The following is a 27,524-nucleotide window of genomic DNA, read 5'->3' as shown; positions in this document are numbered from 1 at the left end:
TGAGTCTGTGGCTGGTTTGGTCCAGTATTCAGAGTGTATTCGGCAGATGTGCCCTGCCCATTCCCACTTTATCTTGGCGGCCTACATGCCCACATCCGCAATGCCGATTTTGGAACGCAGTTCGGTGTTAGGTGTTTCCAATACGTTCGTTCTATAAACAGTCATTCGGATTCATTACGTTGACTAAAGTACAGTCACCATCAGATATAGGTCCTTCTTTCCGTTATGTACCGCAAGTTGAATTTAAAATTGATTTGGGATTAACGATCACTTTAATTGAGCTGTCATGTTACAGAAATTACACATACTCGAATGCGTATATTTTATTTTTACTAAAGGTTATGAGTTGTTCGAGCAGGACTATGCAAACTAAAGGACTTATAAGATTATAAAAAAATAAGCAGCTGCTGAATGGCGGTTTAATATATGCTCATTAAGTATTACTTGGTATTACGAATACCTGTTCCATAAGAAACATTTACAAACTGACCTCATTAAATTAGTTAAAATACCAATGAATTCGACCATAAATTTATATTTACAATTATAAAAAATAATATAAACTGCCAATTTGACTATAACACTGACTTAGTAACTAACCAAAAGGCTATGTAAATCTCACTCAAATAAATTGTAAATATTTAAAACCTTATAACTTACCGATGAAGATAAGTTTTTAGGAAATCACGTAAGTGTTATACGCGTTTTAGATTTACGGTTGCGAATTCGCGATCCATTGACACCTAACGCATGTTATTAATTGTAACACAACTATTCACTTACTTTGTATTATAGACGCAGATCACTTGCCAACTAGACCATGAAGGATAAAATGTTCAATTTATATGAGTTGGTAGGAGGCAAAGACTTAGCTGGTTTTCAGCTCCTTGTTCCTAGAACTTGATCGTAATTATGAGGTCTGACTTACGAATTGCTTATTAGCACTATTAGCAGCATAGCGGCAGTTTGTCTGAGTGTAAAGTATTACTACGCTCTGTTGAGCACACCGAGCTTTGGTGCTTGCGAGTGTACGTATTAATTATACTAATACATAATCAATAGTTTTTTTCTTAAGTTGCATTCGTACTAATAAATGTAGTTACCTACAAACCTGTAGCGGTGTAGAGGTTTTAGGGGTAGTATTGAAAGGTTTCATTATTTAGTTGAAGTTATAACCTAGATTGTATAGGTGTAAGTATATACAAAGGTGTGAAATGGGAAATTAAGTGTGCCTTTCCACTAAGGCGGAGATGAGAGGAGATGAGCGGGAATCAACCAGGGACTGTTTGTAATCCAGCAGAGCGGAGAAGACAATGCGGGACGCGGATGAAATTGTGATTGTGCTTTTAGTTTTATCTTATGTTGCTCCTTTACAATTCGTCCCACTGAGATCTTTTGCGAAAATAACCGCATACTTAACGTTAACCTTTTCGACGCCGTGTCAAATACAAAAGCAGTCACCAGACGCCACGTCATTGAAGTGTCAAAAACTGAAATTGAACTTTATTATTTATGTTGTGTTACTTACGTGTTTTCCTCTTTTTGCCACGAATAAACGCTATTTATCTATCTATCTATGCTTATGCATGTAGGTCTATGTTGCTTTGTGGTCTATGACCGATTAATCGGTCTTTGGCGTTGAACCTACGGTGCGTATATATCGGTCATTTGGCGGTCGATTTGCGTCCAAAAGGTTAATGATGCCAAAGATAGATATAACTCCGTAATAGATAGATACAGTCTAAGGAAAAAACGTGCCTCGAAAATCAAGAAAATTTGATTCTCGTTCAGAGGGCGCTACTAGTTTTGGCCTACAGTCGTATAGATGGCGTTGACGGTTTCGTTTGTTATTTAACAATTTTAACGCATATCAGTGAAAGAACATGGATCAAAATCAAAAAAATAATTAATGCAAATAAAAAAAATCATTTGAAATACATTCTATCGTATTTTTATAAATCTTCATCTTTAGTTTTAAAGTGTGTCGACAGATGGCAGTGAATTTACTGGGGTTACAAAATTTACTATGACAGTACCGCTCTAGTATAAGTTACTCTATGATGATGCTATTGATGCTCCATATTGCGGAGTCTAATTTCCGTAATGTATGGCCGTAACGTTCACTTGCTCGATGTGTTTAAGCTGTGGTTTTGTTGTGCCGCGGCACGTGTAAGCAAAGGATGTCGACCCGCGATTGATATTGGAGATACAACCGACAAAAAGAAAGCGCTAGCGCAAGCAGGGTTGCCGATTGCTCGGACAACGCTTCTATTCATTCATTTCAATATACCTAAACACTACAAGACACAATAGGGTAAAAAATATTTTCCTTATCTTGTTTTTGTCTCCAAAAAATGTGTCAGTCAGAGTGGAGGCTTTTGTATGATGAATTTCGATTTTAATTTCTCTCATGGAAAATGTAATCTGCAGCTAGAAAGACATCCAATAGCACTCGAATATTCTTTTATTTAATAGAAGACACAAATACAAGCGTGACAGAATCGTCAGAAACAAAATAAGTTAAAGAATTTTGTCCCAATTTACATGTAGAAATTGCAGTCGTAGCGCCACGTCGTAACCATGGACATGGGTATGTCGCGAAAATGGTTCGTAGAGCAAAACGACAACGTTTCGTGATTAGCGCTTAACGGGTAATGCCAGAAGGCATTCTTTACAAGTCAACCATGCTAAACAGAAAAAATTAACTAGTGTAAGTTAATAAATAAGATTTTTAACGCAAAACAATCTGTACCACATAAAATTTTAACAAATAAAAAAGTTTACTTACATTTATGAGGATTCCTTGCCTAGGGGGTGCTAACGGGATCGGAAGCCAAATTGCACCAAAGAGTTAAACTTTGCTTCAGAAGTTTTCGGATACATTTGTCTTAGCCTTAGCCTACGAATGCTTCTTTGAAATTAACGAAACCGAAGAAAAATAAATTCCGGTTCGTTACAGCTAAATATCATAATGCCCTTTTACATATTTTACTAAATCTCAAATAGATTCTGGTGCAGAGGCTGTCCATAGCCATCCAGCGGGGTAATGCCGTGAGCATTATGGGCACTTTTGCACCGGGAGCGATAACGAACGGGGTTGACTAATAGTTACCTTATGTAATTATTTGTATTCGTAGATTTAATTGTTAATTTATTAATCTCAAATTGTCTTAGTTCCAAAATGCCTAAACATAACATCCGATATCCAAATTGTATAGTTGGTAAAATGCACAATAACTTCAAATACTGGATAATTATTAAGACTGAAAGTGAAAATGCATTAGCTTCATAATTATCATAATTCAAAAAGGCCTTTTGTTGACAGGCCCAAATATCAAAATGACACTGTCTCATAATACCTAAAATTTTCGATTGTACAGAATGAAAATATTAACAAGACGAAAATTGGGATTGGGATTGGGATTGCGAAATTAGGATTGGGATTGGGATGCCGTTAATAATTAATTTAATTACTCATTGCTTAAAAACTGTAACTTCAACATAATTTTAAATATTTTCCGTAGATACTGAGTTTTAGATATTTTGACAATGTGACGTTTTTGTATAAGTTAATATCTAGTTTTAGACATTATGGGAAATGGTATAATTAAAAATTTATTAAAAACTGATCAAGTCAAGTTTTGGACATTTTGGGAAATGGTAGAATTGAAAATTTATCAAAACGCGATAGTCTAAATGAATTATAGTCATATTAAGAAAACGGTAATTTCAGAATTAGGCGTAAGTCATTTCGAGCTTTACACATTATGAGAATAATATGTTTTGACATTCTGATATTCTAGGAACACGTTATTATATTTGGCTGTAACGAACCGGAATCGAAAAATACATTGTATGTTTTTCTATACGATATCATATAACGCAGGGTATATATTATTTGTATATGCTCAGCTCCGTGTAAAGTGTCCGACCGACGTTTCGGTTTCGGCGTATAAATCATGTTTTGGCCGAAACTAGAGCAAAATCGGCAAATAATAATCTAGTTTCGGCCGAACAAGTAGTATCTAATTGTCTTGGCGACTAATCGTACCTACTAAATCATCTGTCCAATAATAAATTGAGGCGGTGGCAACCCTGATAACGGAATAATTGCAAAATCACGGTTGACCTAGGAAGCGGTTGCTAACTGAACGACTAAGCAAGCTGGTACTAACCGTACTAATTGCAGACGCACCGGGTACTAAACTAACACTGCAACTATGTTTCATGAAAATGACGAGGTGAAACTTACTGAAGGTTGAAGAAAAAAGTGGAAATGTCTAGAACAACAGGTTGCCAGAGCTCAACGAGGGTGCGAAGTGTTAGGGTCGGCAACGCGCGTGTTCTCTGGAGTTGCAGGCGTACATAGGCTACGGAGACTGCTACATCAGGCGGGCCGTATGCTTGTTTGTCACCGACGTAGTATAAAAAAAAAACTCATTTACCCCCCAAAAGTGGCCCCTATGTTTAAAATGAATTTGTTTACGTTACATGTCCGTCTTTGGGTCACAAACTTACATATTTGTACCAAATTTCAACTTAATTGGTCCAGTAGTTTCGGAGAAAATAGGCTGTGACAGACGGACAGACAGACAGACAGACAGACGCACGAGTGATCCTATAAGGGTTCCGTTTTTTCCTTTTGAGGTACGGAACCCTAAAAAAACGAGAGATATTTACACACTCAATTGATGTTGCACAAACCAGCGCACGATTCTAGAGACAGGCATAAAAGTGGGCTAACGCAAAATCGTAATTTTTAATTTGAATTTTTACACGTTTTAATCAAGGACAAATTTAATGAACAAAATTCACTCAGAAACTAGCCTATATTTTGCATGGGCAGACCTCGAAAACATAGTCAAATTTTCATGTATTTTCATGAGGTGTATATTATTACCCCGCATTCCCGCATTTCATAGCCGAGGGATCTGACCAGCTCAATTTTAAACAAAAACTTGAGTTATTCAGCTAAAACGTTAAAACACGCGGAATTTCCATATCCTCCGTTGCAAGTTTCACGCGGCGCGCAATATTTTTTGTTCTCATCTAATTTCCTGGCTCTACGTCCCCTTTGAAGGGTCGGCAACCCGTTCCAAATAACAGTGGACCCAAGTGTATAATTGTGTTACTGTTCGCTTACTACCACATGGGCCGTACGTACACTTGTTTACCACTCATAAAGAAAGCACTTTTCCTGATCTAGCCTTTTTAAGAACATGAATACCAGAGGTTCACTCCGAACGAATGAATGAAACTAATTCGCTATGCTGTGCAGAAATCCATTAACATACAGTCACGTCGTCCGTTCAGTGTTAGGACGTGACTCATCCGGGCTGCGTAGATTTTTTGGTGTAGGATATTGCCTTGCCTCCTACGTCCGGGGCCCTTAATAATATACATTACTGCTAATGTATATGTGAGATTGTCTCGTTGAGGAAAACGATTGTGCCGCCGTAAGTTTCTGGCGTTACACGTTTTAGTTATAAGTAAGATTAGTGTGCTTAACCACCACCACCACCACCACCACCACCACTTAACTTACTTAATAAATAATAAGTATTATGGGAGGTATGGTAAAACGTAATATTAATACGTTTAAAACATATTATAAATATATTATATATATAATTGAATTGAATCTCTGGCCAAATCTGCAGCTAGACGATTGGGCGTCCTCTCTAAGGTGAAGCGGTACTTCACACCGGGGCAGCTTCTTCAGCTTTACGTAGCTCAAGTCCGGTCGTGTATGGAGTACTGCAGCCACCTTTGGGATGGGTCCGCCAAATATCAGTTAGCCGCCTTAGATTCCATAGACAAACGCGCTAGGAAGCTTATTGGAGATGCGGGATTAGTAGAGGCTAGACTGCAGAGCCTTGAACACCGTAGAAAGGTAGCTTGTTTATCGGTGTTCTACAGGATACATTTCGGGGAGTGTGCGATGGGATTACATAATTTAATCCCCCCATCTCCATTCTGTCACCGTGGGACTAGACGCGGACTTGCGTTTCACCCTTACGTCGTTACTCTGCCACTGATTCGTACTAAGCGCTATGCATCCAGCTTTATCATACGAACGGCTAAGGAGTGGAATTCACTTCCTGCAAATATATTCCCAGTCCACTATAACTTGGATCTTTTTAAATCAAGAGTGAATAGACATCTTTTAGGTAAGCATGATCCATCCTAGACTGCATCGGCACTTACCATCAGGTGAGATTGCGGTCAAGTGCTTGCCTTTTTGTAATAAAAAAAAAAATAAGTTTTTATCTATGTACAGCACATGTGAGCAACAGCCTTACATATTTCTGCATGATTTAGGAAACACGCGTCAAATATAATACGCGAGAAATCCGAAGTTTCTTTACATTGCCGACTACTGAGTTACAAACTAAGTCAATCGATTGATCATTATTGGTACCGCAATGTATTGAAACTCGTGTACGAGCTCTAGAACTGTCTAAATGAGCATTAAATTTACACGTGTGAGAGTAATCTCTCACACGTGTAAATTGATATGTAGATTGGTAGATAGAACCGCGAAACCAGTGCTATAGCTTGACGTGGCATCATGCTGAGTGTGGATCCTGCTTGACGTCTTTATTTTCTTTTATATTACAAGCTTTTATTTAACTTGCAACGTGTGTGTTCGGGTCAAATCTTGCAAGCTAAGTTATACCCACTTCACATAATTCGATTGAGCAGAAACATCACATACATTATGTTAGTTGGGTGACAATGCAATATTGTGGTACCATCGAGCTGATCCGATTGATAATGGACACAGGAGGTAGTCTATGTGAAAAAACAACGCAACCTAGTTTTCTTTAGCTTTGTCTCATACTCATAATCTTTATTGCATATCACATTGTATCTTATATTACCTATTACATAGAATTGTGTACAACATGACAGGATTACACAGTTGGTCTCCTAAAAACTTTGACCGCCACTAATGATGTAAACCAAGGGTTCTACAAACCTTATAATAAGCGGGCACCGCAGTCCATGGACGCTCGCAACTCTAAAGGTATCATCGTGTAGTTGATCCTTTATATGTACGAGTAGGTAACTTTCGACTACACGAGGCATCCTTAAAAGGCTTAGTACCATTTTTTGACATTCAGTCGACCGGTCTCCCGTCAAGCCTTTTATATTCGGGAAGTACATCCGCCCCCGAGCTTTATGACGGGCGTGGGCGGCGGTCAAGGCCGGCCGGTGCCAAGGTCAGCCGCGATGTCAAACTAGTTCGCATGGAAGTTTCCATTTTTGTATAGTTCCATGTTTTGATGAATTTGAGTCTCTTTTCTGAGTTTTGTATTGATCTAACGTAGACATTTGATCCTCCGAGAGAACACCGACCCTAAAGGCTCCGTCACATTGACGCGGCAGCGGAACCGACGCGGATTGCGCGCCACTGGGAATGCACGGAACGTTATGAGCTATGTCACATTGCCGAAGCGCGGCACCGCGTTCAATCCGCCCTCGATACGACGACCGAATGCGGAACCGACGCGAAGCGGTCGCGGGGCGGAAGCTTCGCGGTCGCGGCCACTCGCCCGTCACATTGAGCGCGGATCGGAGGCGAAGCGATTGACCGATTGTGCGGAATGAAGTAAATAACAATATTGTTTGCAATGACGGATGTTACGGAGAAACTGATTGTGTGTGCTAGACGATATTAGTCTATATGATTTAAGACACAAATATTACAGGGCGCCCGCCTACCCGTAGCCGTAGGTAACTTACAACGCAGTTGCAACGCGGGTCCGCGATCAAAACGCCGACTGCGCTCAATGTCTCATCACCGCCTTGCGACCGCGCCGCTCCGCGACCGCTCCAGAACGCTTCCGCGTCAATGTGACGGAGCCTTGACTCCGTGTGTACGAAGATTCATTTTCCCTTGTTTTTAACACTCGCCTGAGCTCCGGCAATCAATAATGATCGCATATAATGTCGCTGTATGCGCGCAACCTGGACCTCATGTATACTCCATCTGCAAATGCCCATCTTTGTGTGCAAAAATAAATATATTTTTCATTTTTTTATAATGACAATGAAGGAAAGTGACAAACATACTTCATACTAGGCGGATGTCATATAAAGCATAGTTGATTCTTATTTGAATTTTATTATTAACCTTATACCAATTATCAACTTGTCACTGAGAATCAAAACTAAAACACCGCACGCACCAAACGTCCTCGCAGGGAAAGACGTGGGGACGGCCACACAATGTGTCAGTATAACCGGACATAATTTCGTGAAAATAGGATTTATAGATTTGTCACTATTTCGTGACTAATCTTATTTTATGTTTTCTTTTATATTATGTAATGTCTTGTTTGTTTGTGCTTACGAATAAAATCTCATTCTATTCTATATGCGAAGTCATTTTATCCGACTTTGTCACAAAGAATTGTAACATTATATTAAATGCCTCGCCACTGGTATATAACGTCGAAGTTATTTTCACTGCAGCCTTGGCACTGGACTATTGGCTGTAGGAGTTCAAGGCTGGTCATTCGTATCGGTCTATGCTAAATGCCAACCAATACCTAATAATTTTGATATGGATATTAATCGACCATCTATTATGTGTCTTTACAATTAGCAGTACAGTACCCTTACCACGAGTTACTGACAGTGTCAAAACTGACATACATGGTACGCTAACGTCTACTAACTTACTTTCTATCAAAGATAGATATAACTCCGTAATAGATGGATACAGTCTAAGGAAAAAACGTGCCTCGAAAATCACGAAAATTTGACTCTCGATCAGATGGCGCCACTAGTTTTGGCCTACACTCGTATAGAGGGCGTTGACTGTTTCGTTTGTTATTTATAATTTTAACGCATACCAGTGAAAGAACATGGGTCAAAATCATGTAAAAATAATTAATGCAAATAAAAAAATAATTTATCCATATTTAAATACATTTTAACGTATTTTTTTAAATCTTCATTTTTAGTTTTAAAGTATGTCGATAGATGGCAGTGAATTTACAGTGGTTACAAAATTTACTATGACAGTACCGCTCTATCTTATTATATCCTCATTGCTTTCTATGCATCTCGCTCGTACTGACATATAAGGCCAACTAGCGAACAAATCAAATTATTTTTATCAAATATTTATTGATTTGTGTTTTTAGGCAGTCAAATAGATAACATACACTAAAAAAACTTGACCAAGTCCTTTCAAAGATAGCATACACCAGAGAATTTAGGACGGGTACCGCCGTGGCCGGGTGGTCTAGTGGTCAGGACGTTAGCCGCGTAAGCTGAAGGGTTCGATTCCCGCCTCGGCCACCGGTGGACTTTGTCACTTTTTCTTTAGTGTATGTTATCTATTTCAGTTTATGACATAAAAGTGCTAGCGAGTTGTAGAAAGTAAATTCCGTAGACGTTAGCGTACATGTCAGTATTGACACTGTCAGTGACTTCGTGGTACGTGTACAGATTCCTTTAACCCAAATAATAATAATAATGCCTGACGGCATTAAGTCCGCCATTTGTACTTTCTTGTACTGTGCAATAAAGGTTAAATAAATAAATAAATAAACTCAAGAAAGTTGCCACCAAAACGCTGCGGACATAACAATGTTGTATTTAAGACGGTGATAATTTTCCCTTTGGTATGTGAAATATGAGATCATTTGCTAATATAAGCAGCAAATTCGGTTGCTATTTCCTGAAAGGTTCCCGAGATGAAAGAGGATAGGACAGTTCAGTTAACGCGTGGGACGAGCGCCCTGATTACGTCTTTTCACATATCACGTGCGAATACGTATAATACAGGTTAATACGGAAACGCTGTAAATAAATTATGAATATTTATTTAGGACGTGGCTGGTAAACATATTTAGCATAAGTGACCTCGTTATCTGTTAAATATAACCATATATGGATGTGGAAGACTTTCAGTCTTTGTTTAGAAACACTCTAGGTATACCCATAATTTTTATTTATTAAATAATAAATAATAAATAAAAAATATTATTGTGCTCGAACTTGTGCACGTCGACGTCACCATCCCTCATGATGAGAATCTCGTGAAGGCCGAGAAGGACAAGTCCAGAAAGTACCTAGACTTGGCTCACGAGATAACCGCCATGTGGAATGTTGACTCGACGATCATTGTTCCTATAGTCGTGTCAGCGAACGGTCTCATTGCGAAGAGTCTCGACCAACACCTAGAGAGACTCTCGCTGGGTGGTTGGATCAAGGGTCAGATGCAGAAGGCGGTGATCTTGGACACGGCGCGGATAGTCCGCCGGTTCCTTTCTCTGCGGCACTGACCACCGGCAGCTTGGGCCTTGCCCCGCTGCCGGCGGTACCCTAGGTTAGGTTTTTTATAATGTGTTTATATATTTTTTGTAATGTTTTGTAAGTGTTTTTGTATTTTACTTTTATATCCATATTATAAAAACCTAGCCTAAGATGAAAGATAATTAAAGAGAATAATAATAAATAATAAATAAAAATTATGGGACAATCATACACACATCAACCTAGTCCCACAGTAAGCTCAATAAGGCTTATGTTGTGGGTACTAAACGACGATATACATATGTAATAGATATAGAGAAATACTTTAATATATAGAAAACATCCATAAGTCAGGCACTTTCTGCTTCGCTTCGTAGCCGCTAGCAGGCCGGTGGACCTATTATAATGTAATTTGCTCAAAACATTGATCAGTCTTTAACAAATTCAATATTTATTTTGTCACACGTTAATCGCATGATATATTGTGTGTCATGACTTGCTATAACATTCGTCATTGGGTCTAAGAGTCAGTTTGACCAAACTGTTTGTCATCGTTAAAGAGTTCGCTAAATTTTATTGTATGGAAAGTTCCATAGTGAACCGCCGCGGCGCGCCGGGTGACGTTGATCAGTCTGTCAAGTGCGGATGGTGCAACTGAATTTGGTTTGCAAACGACTAACTTTTTAATGTTTAGGGCTAATTTCATTTCGTTTTTCCAGCGCCCAGAGCATTCCTGTTCGAACTTGTGCCTCTAGCATTCGGGCTGAAGACACAGCGTTCTTTTTTATTAGCTCTTAATTCATTTTAAGATTACTGGAAAGGCCAATCCGTCGTCACTGATATGGAATTTTGTCAAATGGTTGTCAGCCAAGAAGCCACTTTTATATACGCTTGTATCTCTAACGCAACCCACTGTTTTCCCATAAAAAGATATTTAAATAGCCAAACACGTGATTCCCATAGCCAACTGATTGATGCAAGCATTTTTCATGACGGCAATAAAGTGCTGGCTATTCTAAACATTTTGTAGAATTTATTCACCCCTACCGTCTCACTGCCAAAAATAATATACCGCAGGCAAAAATGGCGGCGCGGAGGATTCGCGAGGGTTCTAAGTGCCGAATCAAAATGAGGAATGGAGTCGATGATGGCTGATTGATAGCAATCATTCTTCAAGTGGTTGTGGGTGGAGTGACATAATGGGTGCAGTATGCAAATAAGTAATGAAATAGACGAGCGAAGATTAGTATAATTATAGTTGTCGTGTTGATGGAGATGACAGAAAAATGCAATTTTGAGAGCAAGAAACCCCCTTTATACTATTTTAATTACTAGAATCGGACGTCTGACAGCTGTTCATCGGTGAAGCTCACAGTAGCAGGCGTTCTTGTAGCTTGTTACTTTCTTTCCGTCTTTAGGTTAAGCTTTCCCAATTTGGCGATTATGCGCGAGTATGTGCTTAAAACCACCCGTCCATTTCTGTTACTCTTTGTTACGATATATAGTTTACTAATAGTTTTCAAACGAAACTACATATAGTATGAATCTTCTCAAATGCGCGTGCCACGCACTCTGACACAATGGCCGACCGCTCACTCAAAATAAACAATGGCTTTTGTTTAACAGATTAGGGTCTTAGGCGTAAAAATCATTTAAGAAAATTCATACTATTACCAGTCCAATTCCAGTTTGCCCCACGGATCTCCAAACCGCAAGAGATGTGCAAATGTAAAGCGGGCCCAGTATAGCCACTGTCTTGTGCCAACATACAGTAAATCACAGTTCAAGGCCTGCCGGGCCTACGCATTGCTCAAATCAGACTCAGAATCCAACTATTCAAAAACCCGCCGACTTGCTTACTCATCAGACTGACTAAGCGAAGCGCGAGTGTCACTATTATAGACATGCGTAAAAGGGCATTTAGCAGTTTGTCTAATCATCTGTGCGTAAAATCAGCAAAAGTAGCTGAGACGTAGAGGCCAATTACTTATTGCATCTTGAACTCTAGCGCGCTTGATGGGATTCCCAGGAGTAGGAGCAAAATGGGCGATTTTGTTTAAAGTTGGACACAATTTTTTTTTTATTTGGGCATTTTTATGCTATTCCTACTCAGAATTGGGAGGCCTTTCGATCCTCATACGAGAAAAAGTGTCCTTATTTGCATTCCGTTACCTTTTTTTCATAGATTTTGTATGACGTTAACGAAATTGCCTAGGTTTCAGAAAACAGGATTGATTAAGAACAATGCAAAAATAGAAGAATTTGCCTAAGTATAATCAAATTTTCATACATTTTCGGAAGGATCGAAAATGTATGAAATTTTCTTTTTGCATTGTTTTTAATCAATCCTGTTACATTTCAAGTAAATGTCTTTCGACAGTAAATAGATCCAGATATCTTAGTAGTAATTGTATCCTAGACGCTAGCATCCCTAACACATACTTCTCCTGTCCGAACCCATTTGTCCCACTTGCTATGCGGGATTTCACCGGCCCACCGCTCGGCCGCATAATCAATGCTTGTCTTGTCTTGTTCGTTCAGATTTATATATGTGAACACGTCTTTCTCTACAAAAAGGTTCTTGTTACTGGAATGTTCGCTTTTTAGCTTTTTACTTGTGATTTCTCTTAAAATATGTATGAATATGATATGATATGATTTATTTATCTCACAATATACAATTAAAACTTAAAATTAATGGTAAATTCTTATGAATTGTTTCATTATAATTCTCTTAGCCTATACCTCATCCGCTTGGTTAGGCTTTGAAAACCGCAGTCTACAATATGATACTTGATCTTACCTTGGAGACCCAATATTTATTATAAACAAATCTTACTTATCTAAACGGGTTCTACCTCTATTAACATAAATATATATTGATTGTGAATTTAATGGTAAATTCTTATGAATTGTTTCATTATAATTCTCTTAGCCTATACCTCATCCGCTTGGTTAGGCTTTGAAAACCGCAGTCTACAATATGATACTTGATCTTACCTTGGAGACCCAATATTTATTATAAACAAATCTTACTTATCTAAACGGGTTCTACCTCTATTAACATAAATATATATTGATTGTGAATTTAATGGTAAATTCTTATGAATTGTTTCATTATAATTCTCTTAGCCTATACCTCATCCGCTTGGTTAGGCTTTGAAAACCGCAGTCTACAATATGATACTTGATCTTACCTTGGAGACCCAATATTTATTATAAACAAATCTTACTTATCTAAACGGGTTCTACCTCTATTAACATAAATATATATTGATTGTGAATTTAATGGTAAATTCTTATGAATTGTTTCATTATAATTCTCTTAGCCTATACCTCATCCGCTTGGTTAGGCTTTGAAAACCGCAGTCTACAATATGATACTTGATCTTACCTTGGAGACCCAATATTTATTATAAACAAATCTTACTTATCTAAACGGGTTCTACCTCTATTAACATAAATATATATTGATTGTGGCACCAATACATAGCTCATGTTTGCATTTACAACGTTATCTATAAATAATAAACATTCGTTATGTCATTTGCCCTACAAGTGAGTAGGTTAGTACATTCAGTGCCCCAACTTAAGTGGTTATGTCACCGAGTGTATCTAGTACTCCTAGTAGTACATACATACATACATACATATAATCACGCCTATTTCCCGGAGGGGTAGGCAGAGACCACGGATTTCCACTTGCTACGATCCTGACATACCTCTTTCGCTTCCTTCACTTTCATAACATTCCTCATACACGCTCGCCGGTTTAGGGTGCTCTTGACCTGGCCTTTCTTCAGGATTTCCCCGATCTGATCAAAGAAAGTCCGCCGAGGTCTGCCCCTTCCAACTCCCGTTTCTACCTCTCCCTTATATACTCTCTTTGTTAGCCTCCTTTCACTCATTCTTTCCACGTGTCCAAACCATCTCAACATACCTTTCTCAATTTTTGTCACTACATCTTCGCTCAGCCCACACTTTTCCCTTATCACACTGTTCCTAATTCTATCTTGTAATCTCACCCCACATACATACATACATCTAGTAGTAGATTCATTAAATTACCAAACAACAATGCCTTTTTATTCCTTCAACTATTTAACATAACATCATCCGTTCAGTCGACTACAAATAATTCATAACCACGAATATTATGTAATAATCAATTACGTATGCTCCTCATAAACAGACGATCGTGTCCGAAGCGAGGAAGTGCTTCCTTCCTTGTCACAATTGCTCCATAACCTCAAAACGAAACTGCCTCAAACGACAATAAAGCATTTACAATTATAAACCTAATTAAACTACAATCAAGACTCAAATTGCAGTAATCGGCACGCGTTGAATGACCAAGACAAGTTCAAGGGCTATAGTTCGTTACACTTGCTGAAGCACTGCCAACTTTTTTTGACTGATCTATTATCATACTGCTATATTAATCTGAGGGAAATGTCTTGTTGAACCGACGGAAACCGAGCAGGTGCGACGTTAAAATAATATGTATGGTGGGCATTTTGAAATATTATCTGTTTTTTACCTATATGATGAATTAGTAATGTACACATGAAATTATTGTAAGAGCGGTCGATCCGGAGGTCGTGGGTTCAAACTCAAAGCCCGGCTCGTACCAATGAGTTTTTCGGAACTTATGTACGAAATATCATTTGATATTTACCAGTCGCTTTCCGGTGAAGGAAAACATCGTGAGGAAACCGGACTAATCCCAACAAGGTCTAGTTTACCCTTTAATTGGAATTGGAAGGTCAGATGGTAGTCGTTTTCATAAAAACTATTAGTGCCTACGCCATTTCTTCGGATTAGTTGCCAAACGGACCCCAGGCTAACGATACGCTAACGGCCAGGATAACGCGAGGCAGATAATGAAACATGAAATTATTGTAATCTTTTTGGTTTTGTTTCAGATTTCAGTCCAGACATGTGAATTATTTATGTAAGTACATTAAAGTAAAGTTCTTCTAAGTTAATGATCTCATCGGAATATCAGAAAAATTGTCAGTAAATAAGAACTAAAAAAACTATACTCATCCTTTTCTTTTGGGTGCTAGTACTAGTGTAAGACAAAGATAGTATGATTCTCTGTCTATGTTTGAAATGAGACAGTCGTTTAAGTTTCGGTTGGTGTTTTCTATCAACTATTGTCATCCTGGTTAAGCCCCCTGATTAGTTACACCACCATAGTCAGTAAATGTGACGTTTTCAACCAAAAGGTACCACATTGTCGCTTGTCGATAAGCTTGATTTCAAATTAATGCTATATGGAAATAGCGCCTTATTGACAACCGACAATAAGTACCCTTTTGATTGGGAATGGCACAAATAGTCATCAATATTAGTACTCCTTTGCGGAAAGTTAAGATCGTTGAACCAAAGAATCTACACATTATTAGGTGCATATCTGATTCACACGGTGACCTAAACCGTGGCAAGGACGTCTCGAGACCTACGCAATTGTTTTATGACCGTCTTTATTTATCAGAAGGACGTAACTCACGTGGACTTTACTAATACCATAATACTTTTGTTAAGTAAAGCGTTGGACAGATCAGTGGCCCCTTTTATAACGCCAGTATGTAAAACTAAGATGTAGTAACGGCCAATAATAGAATACGTCACTGACATATTAATTACGATTTCCTGATTTTATTCCATCAAATCTCAATTCAGAGAAGTCACGTGTGATTATCAAAATTCTCAATTTGTCACTATTTGGTTTTTAGGTGAAGAGGAGACTAACGCAAAATTATAGTTTTTATATAAAATTTTACTCATTTTGACCAAGGGAATATGCCATGAAAAAAATCACACGGGAACTGTATTTGAAAGGGCAGACTAGCTGTTACTAGCGGACTAGTTAGTTGGCTCGATAGGAAAAAAATCACGAAAACATGCCTAATTTTCATTTATTATTATTATCAGTTATAGTTATATCGTTACCCTGTACATATTGTATGCCATAGAGTAGCGCTACCTCGTTTCACGCAAAATAGGCACAATGGTTGTCGATTTGCGGAAAATGTCCAGCAAACTAACTAGCTTCATCCGCAGCATCAAATTGTCGAGGAATACAGTACATATCATTTTTGTATCCGGACATGTTTCGCACATGTTACTCAGGCTAATACGACACATGATCTGTCTATTTCCGCCATCTTTTATCATGGTTGATTAATGTGTCCTATTTAGTGTCATCTCGTGGGACGGACGACAGATGGACGGATATTAACGTAGGGTAGGGTGGTCTAAGACTGCGCGGTCGATAAGAATGCGCATACGTCATAACTTAAATACAAAGTGAAGTTCGTGGCTAACTTCAGTGCTGTTTTGAAGTGTAATAGCACCTGTTACTGCTCCCGGAATCAATTTAGTTTACTGTGAAAATAAGATACTCTAGGTTAAGTTTGAAGTTTTTATCACATTTTGATCTTATTTTTCTTCAATTTAAATGTATTGTCACTAATAAGACCTAGGTAAATTAAAATATGAGATCTTGAATTTGGATCGCGTATGCGATGGCGCGTTTGAACGGCCGTCGCTAGTTCACGTCATTTTGCATAGGTGGCGTTACCAGTATGTTTTAGTGAAAATGGAGGAATGTGTAAGAATGCGCATGGTACGAATGTGTAAAAATGCGCGCGCAGTCTTACACATCCATTTCCACACGAATGTGAAAAATGGCTCAGAAATAACCCAGGAAAAACTATAAATATTCCAAATGTTTAAAATCTTCACTCCAGCTTATCCCAAAGCTGCAAACCCCGCATGCGCTGCTGAAAGTTTTAAACCTTTAGGAATATCACCTTGTAATCCTGAGGTATTCACTGAAGCTGATTTCTTGGCTAGTTCTGTAACCGAACGAGAAAACACGAGGCTAATTTTGCTGAAGCCAAAGAGCAATCTACAATTTATACAAGCTATGTTGTTGTAAATGATGTTGACCCTCTTGGGCATGCCCGTGATGTGGCGAAATCTATAAAGATCCAATTACTGAAGACTGGATCACGTGTATCGCTTGTAATGAATGGTGGCATGATCAATACACAGCGCACACGGGTGCTGCCGCCTTTGCTTGTGACTTATGTAAATAATTAAACTTGGCTGGATATGCTACCGCGTTTCCTTAGGTATCGCGCATTCTTACACCACCCGCGCAATCTTACACATCCTGCTGCGCATTCTTACAACGCGGGTAGTGTAAGAATGCGCATTTCTCGTTTTCCAATTATGCTCTAATATATCAAGATTGGTTGATCTCATTTACTAATAGAGTTTAAAATTATGTTGTCTTGTTATTCGGGAAGAAAATAACAAAAGTTGACTTTAATTATACCGTTTGTTTTTATTTTATCACGTCTCAAACCTTAAGTGCGCAGTCTTAGACCACCCTACCCTACATTACATATGCGTACATCATGCGAATGTCAGTCTGATATGTCACTTATTTAGTCAAAATATTAATTGTGTGGCACGCTTTGCTGCCTAAATTATTTCAAGGATTAGCTTAGACTTTGCTCTATTATGCTAATGACATTGGGTAACATTTATATTATCAGTCGCGATTTAAATTTGTTTGAGCTTTTGCATGACTTTTGTGATCATTTAAAAAGGTGGTTTCTTCATATTTATATTTAAGTTAACCAATAATATTCTCGTAGATCATCACGTGAACCCAATCCGATGGAGGTATTTTGTAAAATTCAGCTATCAATATAACGGTAGCCTTGAAGTCATACTCGAGCATATTGCCATTGCCAACAGGCAACAGCAAACATGGAATGATGTCTAGCTTTTTTCCAAAGAACCGTAAGCAATGTAATAAATTAACCGTACATTCATCTTAAATCTAATCGAACAGTGGCTATCGATAAAGATAATAAAATTGGTAATGGAACAAGTGTAAAGCCGATTGCGGCATCCGTTCTTGGAAGTGTGTCCTGTCCGCGCCTGACTCACGGTACAGAGTTCAACATACAGTGCACTTGATGTCCAGACAAGTTATGCTAATTTATTTGGTTTTGTTAATGGATACAAAGTTTTGGCTACATGTACTTTTTTATTCGTCAACATTAATATTTGCTGTCATTAGCTGGTGATAGAATAAGTGTAAAGCCGATTGTGGCATCCGTTCTTGGAAGTGTTCGCTTGACTCACGGTACAGAGTTTATACTACATAAAAAGTGGACTCGATGTAAAGACAGACGCGCAAGTCGTGCAAATTTATTTGGTTGCGTTACTTAAAAAAAATGTAATTTGCCTATCAAAGAAGTTATTTTACTCAATAAAGCGATGATATAAATATAAACGCGAGTCACGAAAACATAAAATCGTTTTTTAAGCAAAAGGTACCACATTGTCGGTTACCATTAGGGCGCTCTGACAGGTTATTCGTATAAAGATACAAGCAAAATAATAATAATTTGGCTATCAATTACCTACATCTATGCAATAAAACGATGATATAAATATAAACGCGAGTCACGAAAACATAAAATGTGTCGTTTTTTAAGCAAAAAGGTACCACATTGTCGGTTACCATTAGGACGCTTTGACAGGTTATTCGTATAAAGATACAAGCAAATTTCGTCCTTATGGTAAGCGACAAAGTGGTACATATTGCTTGAAAACGTCACAAATATTGGCTTTAAGTAACTATGGCGCCTGCGACTTGGGTACGGGAATCATTAGTTGTTACTAAGTTGTGAAATAGACTATAGAAAATGTATACTTACGAAAGATTCAATTTTTGTCCCGTCGATCGCGATTGTGACTTTTACTTCTCCTTAACCACGCATTTCGCACATAACCAATAGCTATGTGTTTATATGCCTTTTTAGGGTTCCGCACCCAAAGGGTAAAAACGGGACCCTATTACTAAGAGTTTTTCGAGTCGATTTAAGTGGGGCTCCCATACAGCAACGTGATTTTTTTGCCGTTTTTTTGCGTAATGGTACGGAACCCTTCATGCGCGAGTCCGACTCGCACTTGGCCGTTTTTTTTATCATGCTCTGCACCCCGACCCACCAACGAAAATTTAACCGTTTGATTCGTCTCAGTTTACTGACATAATACTAGCTATCTTTATGTGGTCAGGGTTTTTCAAATTACTTTTTACGTTCATGAACCGTACATTTAACACAACCCGCAGACGTGTAAAATAATTTACATATGCTCGGACAAGCATACTTACACTAATTTTTTTTATAAAAAACGACCACAAATTCATTAAGAGTTTTTGTAGGTGCTTTCAAGAAGCTTAACCCCCCGGACGCTGAGGTCGCAGGTTCAAGTCTATTTGATCTTCGGGTCGATGGCCTCGATCATTGAGTATGAGAAATGTTGTGTTGAAAATGTTTTTGCTTGTAACCAGTCTGTTTTTTATCAATGAGGTCGGTATATTGTAAAATTATAGCTAGTAGCTTGGACTTCTGGAAGTAAAGTTCAAGATAACTGGCGTCAACTGATCGAAAAAAAAAATGCCAAAAAGTAAATAGGTAGCTGGAGACAGTGTTGGCCGAAACGTTAATGCAATTATCCATTAACCAGTACAAACTGAACGGTTCAATTTGTACTGGTTAATGGATAATTGCAATTAACGTTCGGCCAACACTGGCTGGAGAGATTAACCCCTATGCAGAGAAAAGCAGTTAGGCGAATTTTAGAAATATTACAAAATATTATTTGATATTTAGGTTCCTACCAAAAACCTATCTACCTTAAAGAAAGACATCGTAAGGAAAGCGGAGTAATCCTAATACGGTCTTAGTTTTCCTTCTCAGTTGCAAGATCAGCTTTCATAAAAATCACTAAAGAACGTCACTCACACTTTTCATTTTCACAAATACATAGGTATGTCATTCATACATTTCGGTTCACACACGCCTGGTCTTGTGGTATTGGTGACTTGATCTTTACGTAGATGTGACGGAAGTCGTAAAAAATATGACTTATTGTATATTAACTTCAGTCTTATGTCATTACAATATCCAGTCATCTCGCATAATAAGTTTTCCTTGAACTATCAGCATTAGTCTTCACTGTTCATAAATGTACTTTATGTCGTTACATTAAGGGTCATGAATAGTAAATTAATCGTATGGATATAGTCCATATCAAGTGTGGCTTAAAATGACTCGCCGTTTATTAATTTGCGTATATAAAGATGAGTCGAAAGCCAAACATATATATTGTTCGCGATCAATATTATAGGCATAATTCATTTGTCGATTTTGATCTAACATGTCTAAACGAAAGTGATTTCGCGTTTATTGTAAATTATGAATATTTATATGATTGCGAATCTCTTTGTACTTCTACCAGTAGAATGTTATAACCAATATATGTACAAAATCCAGTTCGCAATTGATCAGGGCATTAAAATTTTCGGCATTAATTACTTACATTATACCAACCATTAAGTTTTAGAGGGTTTGGATTTAGTAGAGCTTCAAGCTCACAGACGCTCAATTTAACTGTTGAATTAAAATAACATAGACATGTCAAGGAGCTTTGCTTTCCTATGCTAGTTCTGTTGAACACAATTTGGAAAGTGTGACCTGAAATGGCACGGCTTATTTCCACCGTCAGTTCCAACATCAGATGCCAAGGACATCAATCATAGTGTAAAGTTCATGCTTAGATTGCCGAATGTCGACGTACCATATATTGATCGTTGTCTTTCAAGAATTCTATGTAATGGAATTTACTTCCGTCATCTGTACTCTGGCAAATACTATCAAGTTCTTCTAAGCAAGATATAGGCTTTTACTGAGTGAGTTTCTTTTACAGCGTTTTACCGTCTAGTGACCCTGGGGATGGTTACTAATCAATTTGTAATTGAAGAGAGATTCTTAACCCATGTTTTTCAATGTCATAGTTTTACGCCACGCCGGGTTAACGACACCGTTTTATTTTTGTACACGACTAACAATTCGGATGTATTTTACGCCAATAGCTTTTAACTTGTCAATCACACGCGGACACGTAACCTCTTCATTATGCTTATTGTGAGTACTTAGATCAAATGACGTAAACGCCAGCATTCCACGTTCAAATTTGAACCTAAAATCTTTGTTATAGTGTTCAAATTTAGTTGTATGTAATAGTTTTTTGGATGTGGTATTAAGCCTACTGTAAAAGTCGTTTTACCATCGTTAATCATAACTGTTTATTTGCTTTCACCGAGTTTATTGAATTAAACTTCAATGCACTAATCATATTCGTATAAAGGTATATTTTTATAAACATTTCATGGGCGGCAGTGATTAGCTTTAATCTTCGATTTGTTGATTTTTGATTGCCGCTCGTAAAGTCTACGTGCTTTCGAATGTTTTTCTTTGTTAGTTTTTATCGGGTTCTTTGTTCTGGACCCGACTTGGAGGAGTAGAGTAGCCATTTTTGAATTTCTTTTAATTGGAGTCTTTTGATAGTAAATGAGGGTAATATTTTTTATTACGAAGGTATTACATATTTGCACGGGTTGAGTCAATAGATAGGTAGGTTTTTAAAATATTACAATTTGGTAAACCTTTGCTTTAATAATTATTGAGATTTTTGAGATATAAACTTATACAGACGCAAACATATCTACGCGTATATTTGTCTGTTTATAGAGGTGATCAGATCCTACCAGCTGACTGTACATTAATACTAAGATTAAGAAAGAGTCAATATTTTAAAAAATCAACATGACTGCATCACATCATACATTAATTACGTATCAGTTCGAAGATACCAAAATCAAGCAACATTTTTTTACTCACTAATCAATTCCCAACAAATGTGACATCGAATTCAATTTCAATTTCTTGGAGGAATGTCATAGAAACTCTTTCGATATTTTCTGATCCTTAAGAACATGAGATAAACATACATCGGGGTCTTCGGTGCGGGAATGTTTGACATTAGCCAAATAGTAGGTATTGACTTAAAAATAGAATGTATTCTAGCAGGTTTCTACCTAATGAATAATAAATAAACAAAAGATTAAATAAAAAAATAATTATTTTTTATATTTCAACAAACTTCGCTACCAAGTGAAACACACTTTTGACCACACCAACGCTGGGAAAAGAAAAGACTAACTGTAAAACATGACAAATCAAATCCAAATGAACATTTATTAAAACGTATCATTCAAAATCATCATTTAAAACTCAATTTTACTCGACGACATCAGAAATTAACTCAAAATTTGCATCAAATTGCTTCGCCACTCTTGTGGATAAAATGCAACTTTCTCTTCCGTTTTTGAAAGATAAGGTCTTTACGAGCTAGTGTGGTGAAAATAAAATTGTATCATTGTGTGTATACAATCCGCAGAGAGGTCGTTATTCATTACTTCATTAGGCATAATATGATGTTTTCTCAGACCACAGAATAAATATTAGTACTAGGTACAGAAGACTCAATCTCTAACAAAACGCGTATGTTACGACAGATATGACCGCTAGGTGGCGCAAGCGCGAGCAGGCGTCCGTTCCGTAGCGGTGCGCAGCAATTACTATAGCTAATAGACACCAAAATTGGTGTGAGCCGCATGTACTTGTAGCGACGCGACGTGATTGCGGAGTGAGCCACGCCTGCTCAGACTAAAGGTGACTGTCCATTTTCAACCGCAGCTGCGTTACTGCTCCGACACTACTGCAGCGGCCTGAACGCGTCGGTGTTATTGTCAATTTCCATAGTAAAATGAATGACGATATCGACTGCACGTAATATGGTGATTTTAACGTTTTCCCGACCGCAGCTGCACTACTGCTCCGACACGTCGGTGTTATTGTCAATTTCCATAGTAAAATGAATGACAAGACCGACTGCCCGTAGCATGGCCATTTTTGCGTATTTGGTGTATTATTGCAACTGCGGCTACAGACCGCACGTCAAATCTGTCACCTGCACTGAATTGTCTTTGATCACAGATATTAGTAGTTTTAAGCAAAGAGGATATAACCACTACGTTCTAAGGAGTTATTACACCCACGGATAAACAACCCCGATGGTACCGTCGCCATATATCGCAGATATATCGGGGCGGCCAAGGAGCTCACAAATATCTGAACACGCCTTTATTGTCAAGGCGCTAGAGTGCATGTTCAGATATATTTAGCACCTCGGTCGCTCCGACATATCTGATGGCGACTGTAGTACTACTGTAAACTTTTTTGCTAATCTATATTGAGCCATACGAGTATCACAGAGCCAGTTAGGAAACTAGAATGATAGGTCCGAAAAAGAGAGTGTCAAATTCGGAAGTTAACTATAGTCTGGCAAACCCTTCGAGCAACACCGGCTTCCGACACGTCGGAAGGGAGGAGCCCAAGCGATATCTTACCGTACAAATCGTTCTGCCATTTTTTGCGGGGGAAAACGTGCACACAGTCGCACTTCTCACTCACTACTTGCAAAATCCAATCTCTAATTAGGATTGTTCATTTTTTTTAAATGTTCTATTTCGAAAACCATTTCGAGATATTAGGTTTTTAAACAGTTTCCGACATTTGCTGCGTTATAATAATCGAGGATTGAAGATATTTCAACAAATATACTGATGACCTTAGTTTGACCTTCTCGCGAGGCTGAATATAATAATGTCATCGTATAGTAAAAGTTATCGAACCATAGTAAATAAATCCGTCACTCACGTAATTGTCAAAGATGTCATTGTCATCAATTGTCATAATATAAAAATTCAGTTAAACCGCTAGTTTCTTACGATTTGATTTATAATTTTTAATACCTAAACAGTAGATTTTGATTGCTTAATATATCAAAAACCATGTTTCCACTTGTGGGAATGATTTACAAAAATTATAGTCCGCGAAGACCTACGTGAAAGACAGTGTTGTCATGAAAATGTGGAATGGAATACTTCAAGTGTTACACACAATATTGCTGTGAGGATCACGTCGATGTAAGTATAAAATTAATATTATTTTACTACGAATATTTAAAAGTCCATTTTGGTGGTCGGGTCACTATTACCTATTTATTTTCTGTGATGATGTGGCCAGAATATCTAAAGACAAACCGTTTAACACAGCTTGTCCGCTACTAGCTCCGTTTTACTGATTTGAAGTTAAATTCAACAAACAGACATACATATATGTAACTTATAACCATCTTGCAAGCAATAAATCATATACATACAAAAATACATAGTTATATTCAAAATACAACATGAAACTGAAAAGATAATTTCTAATTTCCAGGTACCTACAAGTTGCAGTTCAAGGCTCAAGCTGCTGATATCACGGTCATGGCGGACAAAACTAAAGTTAATAAAGAGTTGTGAAAAATAAAACATGTCTTATTTTTTACTTTTTTATTAATTTACGAAAAACCTGTTTCCCAAAAAAGTGTATACATTATATGTTCAACATGTTCTGCACGTAAGGTTGACATTGAGGGCTTTGTTTAGTAGCATTCAGTTGAAGTTGATTTAGGTTCTACTCTTGTTGATCCAGAAAATAATTGTATAGTTTATTATTAAATCTATGCCCACGCCCAGGCACTATTCTTGCTATAACTTTACATTCTCCGCCTTCTCTAGAAATTTGTACATTATATACATCCAATAAAACTAAGGTATATAACTTAAGGCAGATTTGTGGAATCAGCTTTCACAAATTTAGCGTATTTTGAGATTATTGATTTAGGGATTCAAATAATACGACGATATTATTTATAGATTCATTAAATAAACTGTTCTTTTATTTTTTCGTAGTTTTGCGAGGATAGCTATAAGCTCGACAGGGCACGAGCGATAGAGAGGCAAATAGAATACCGAATATCCGGCAAAGTGGCCAAATACCGAATAGTTGCCGAATATTCCTGGCAACTGTAATTGTATTGTAATATATCATATTATATAATGTCGTTTATGGTGACAATTTCTCATTTTGTCATTGCAAAGCCATTCCTGAGCTAAATAAAAGAAGCAATCATTTATTTTTATTACAAGGGGCAAAGATGTTATTTAATACCTCATGGTAACATATTGATATCCAAACATACGAAACGATACAAAATTGAACCACGAGAGAAGCGAATGGTTTAAAATTTAGAATATTGACAGTTGCGGAGGTCTCAAGGCATGAGGGTTAAACAAACTGTGTTACAGTGCAACACGTAATTCTTCACACCAACACGAGGAAACCATTTATTATTCAAATTAATTTATTAAAAGTTCTTTCTATCGGCCAAGGCGAGGGAAATATCTTTCTTCATAAAGGATTTCTTGTCTCGCCCGTCAAGTTTTATATGGATGGTGCGGTCATATCATAGAGTGCCGTCGCCCATTCACACCTGCAACTGGACAATATGAAGTGTAAATTATAAATTATTTTATTCATCATACTTCACTGTTTGGTACCTAAGGAAAGTAAAATTGGCTTAATATGGTACTTAGAAAGATAAATCTGTAATATTTTGCTAACACCGAACGACTGCCTGCCCACCATTGGATAATTTTATTCTTACGTGTCGCATCATCATCTCCAGTAACCCACGAATCACTTTGCAGAAATCAATAAAAGGCCTGCTAAAAGAGCCTACCTGGCATGGTTTTGAGGGGACGTTTATTACAGACTTCTAAATCCAGCCGCACTTTTCTGACGGCCGAGTACCTATACGTGATGCAGGTGGATCAAGTGCGCACTCCCCCCGTATATATCACGAACTCCATGAGTCCCGTTTCCGTCGGATTGCTGTGTGCGGTGGTCACGCATTTAGGCAAGAGGATGGGGAAGAAAATTTCACATTGTGAACTTACCTTAATGTTAAGAATAATTTTTCCTCTGCATTAATTTTATTTGAGTAATTTGATTGTATTTCGTCAATTATTAAGTCTCATTCAATGTTGAATTATCTGAATAAAGGATCACCATTAAACATCAGATTTTTTATTAATATTGCGTAGCTGCCTTAGTCGGACTCTGACTATTGTAGAAAGGCAAACTGGTCTTCTTTTTCATGTAGCATGTAGCATTATCGTCACTCGCTTCTTCACGTAAAAATACAAAAGTAAATTAGTATTTTATTTGTACGTCTGACATTATATGACTTGACATTGACAAGCCATCAACGAACGCTGTCGCGACTGCACGCCGCAACAGCCGCAGTCGTGCTGCTACAGTAATGCGGCACCGCGTAACGTCGCAACTGCAGTGCAGCGGCAGTTACAAACGGACAGTCACCTTAACTTGTCTGATTATCTCTACTCTTACTCAAATCATTCCCGCGCCGAAAACCCCGATGTATTTAGATAATCAAACTTTTATTCATACTTATAAGGTTTAAAATGAAATTATAAGAGAGAAATTGGTGGTTGTACGCAGCTACCAATAGGTCAACAACTTTTTACAAAACTGTTACGGAATCCGATAAGGAGCTGGTTCTTGGAGTGCAGTAATTGGCGAATTATTCGTACGAGAGTGTTTAAATTCGGGGAAGAGAGGCCTGGCGCTCAGTGTACAGTCAAGGGCATAAATATACATTCCCAAAGTTTTGATCGATACTTTTGCCTTCGACTGTACCGAATGGTAACCTTTTGAGCTCCATTGTAGTAGAATTGTAATAATATAATTTCGTTGCGCCCAACGTCGTTTGACGTCCAGTGGATATATCTCAAAAAATGCTCGAAAACGGAAATATACAGGGTCTTTTGTAGCAGGTGATTGCGATAATTTACGGAGTGAATATATTATTTATATACGAGTATGTCATTCTGAGCAACTTTTACTATGGGATCGACCCTGAAATCGTGAAAAAAACGGACTGTTGCACTCATTTTGGGTGGTGATGTTGATGTTTTGTATAGGAGAGTAATTTTTTTTCGCGATTTCGAGGCTGCTCCCATAGTAAAAGTTGCTCTGTATGCCCTATATATTCACCCCGTAAATTATTGCAGGTGACTAAAAAAAACATCCTGTATGTCATACACAAAAAAAGAAACCTCGCCACTAAACCGAGGCCGGATTCGAATAGGCGTCTTTAGCTTTCGCGGCTAACATATATATATATATATATATACATATTTATTCAAAGCTAACCCTAGACCTAGAGCCAACAATTCAACGTTCGCACGAAATAAATCTAGAAGACCGTGAAGTTTTTGACTGATGTTTGGGTTTACAAACTGACCTTTGGGTATATCTATACCGAAAGGTCAGTTTGCGCGTGTTATCACCAGGCATCGTAATTTGCGAGCGAAATCCATTGAAGTACTAGGG

At 37.8% G+C, this 27,524-nt stretch overlaps 1 protein-coding gene across 4 annotated transcripts in view; it reads left to right on the top strand.

Moving 5' to 3' along the window:
- The window catches only part of LOC134745397 (mitochondrial cardiolipin hydrolase-like), a 283,608-nt gene that overhangs the window by 217,409 nt on the left and 38,675 nt on the right, over positions 1-27,524 (top strand). For 2 of the 4 annotated variants that reach the window (XM_063679437.1, XM_063679436.1), the window contains one exon: positions 15,201-15,229. The exons of the other annotated variants lie outside the window; for them this stretch is intronic. The gene's annotated coding sequence lies outside the window, so the exon portion shown is untranslated. The remainder of the gene's footprint in view (positions 1-15,200; positions 15,230-27,524) is intronic. 4 annotated transcript variants of the gene reach the window in all.

The sequence above is a fragment of the Cydia strobilella genome, chromosome 11, assembly GCF_947568885.1.
Source record: "Cydia strobilella chromosome 11, ilCydStro3.1, whole genome shotgun sequence".
Classification (NCBI taxonomy): domain Eukaryota; kingdom Metazoa; phylum Arthropoda; class Insecta; order Lepidoptera; family Tortricidae; genus Cydia; species Cydia strobilella.
This window is presented reverse-complemented; position numbering and strand designations above follow the sequence as displayed.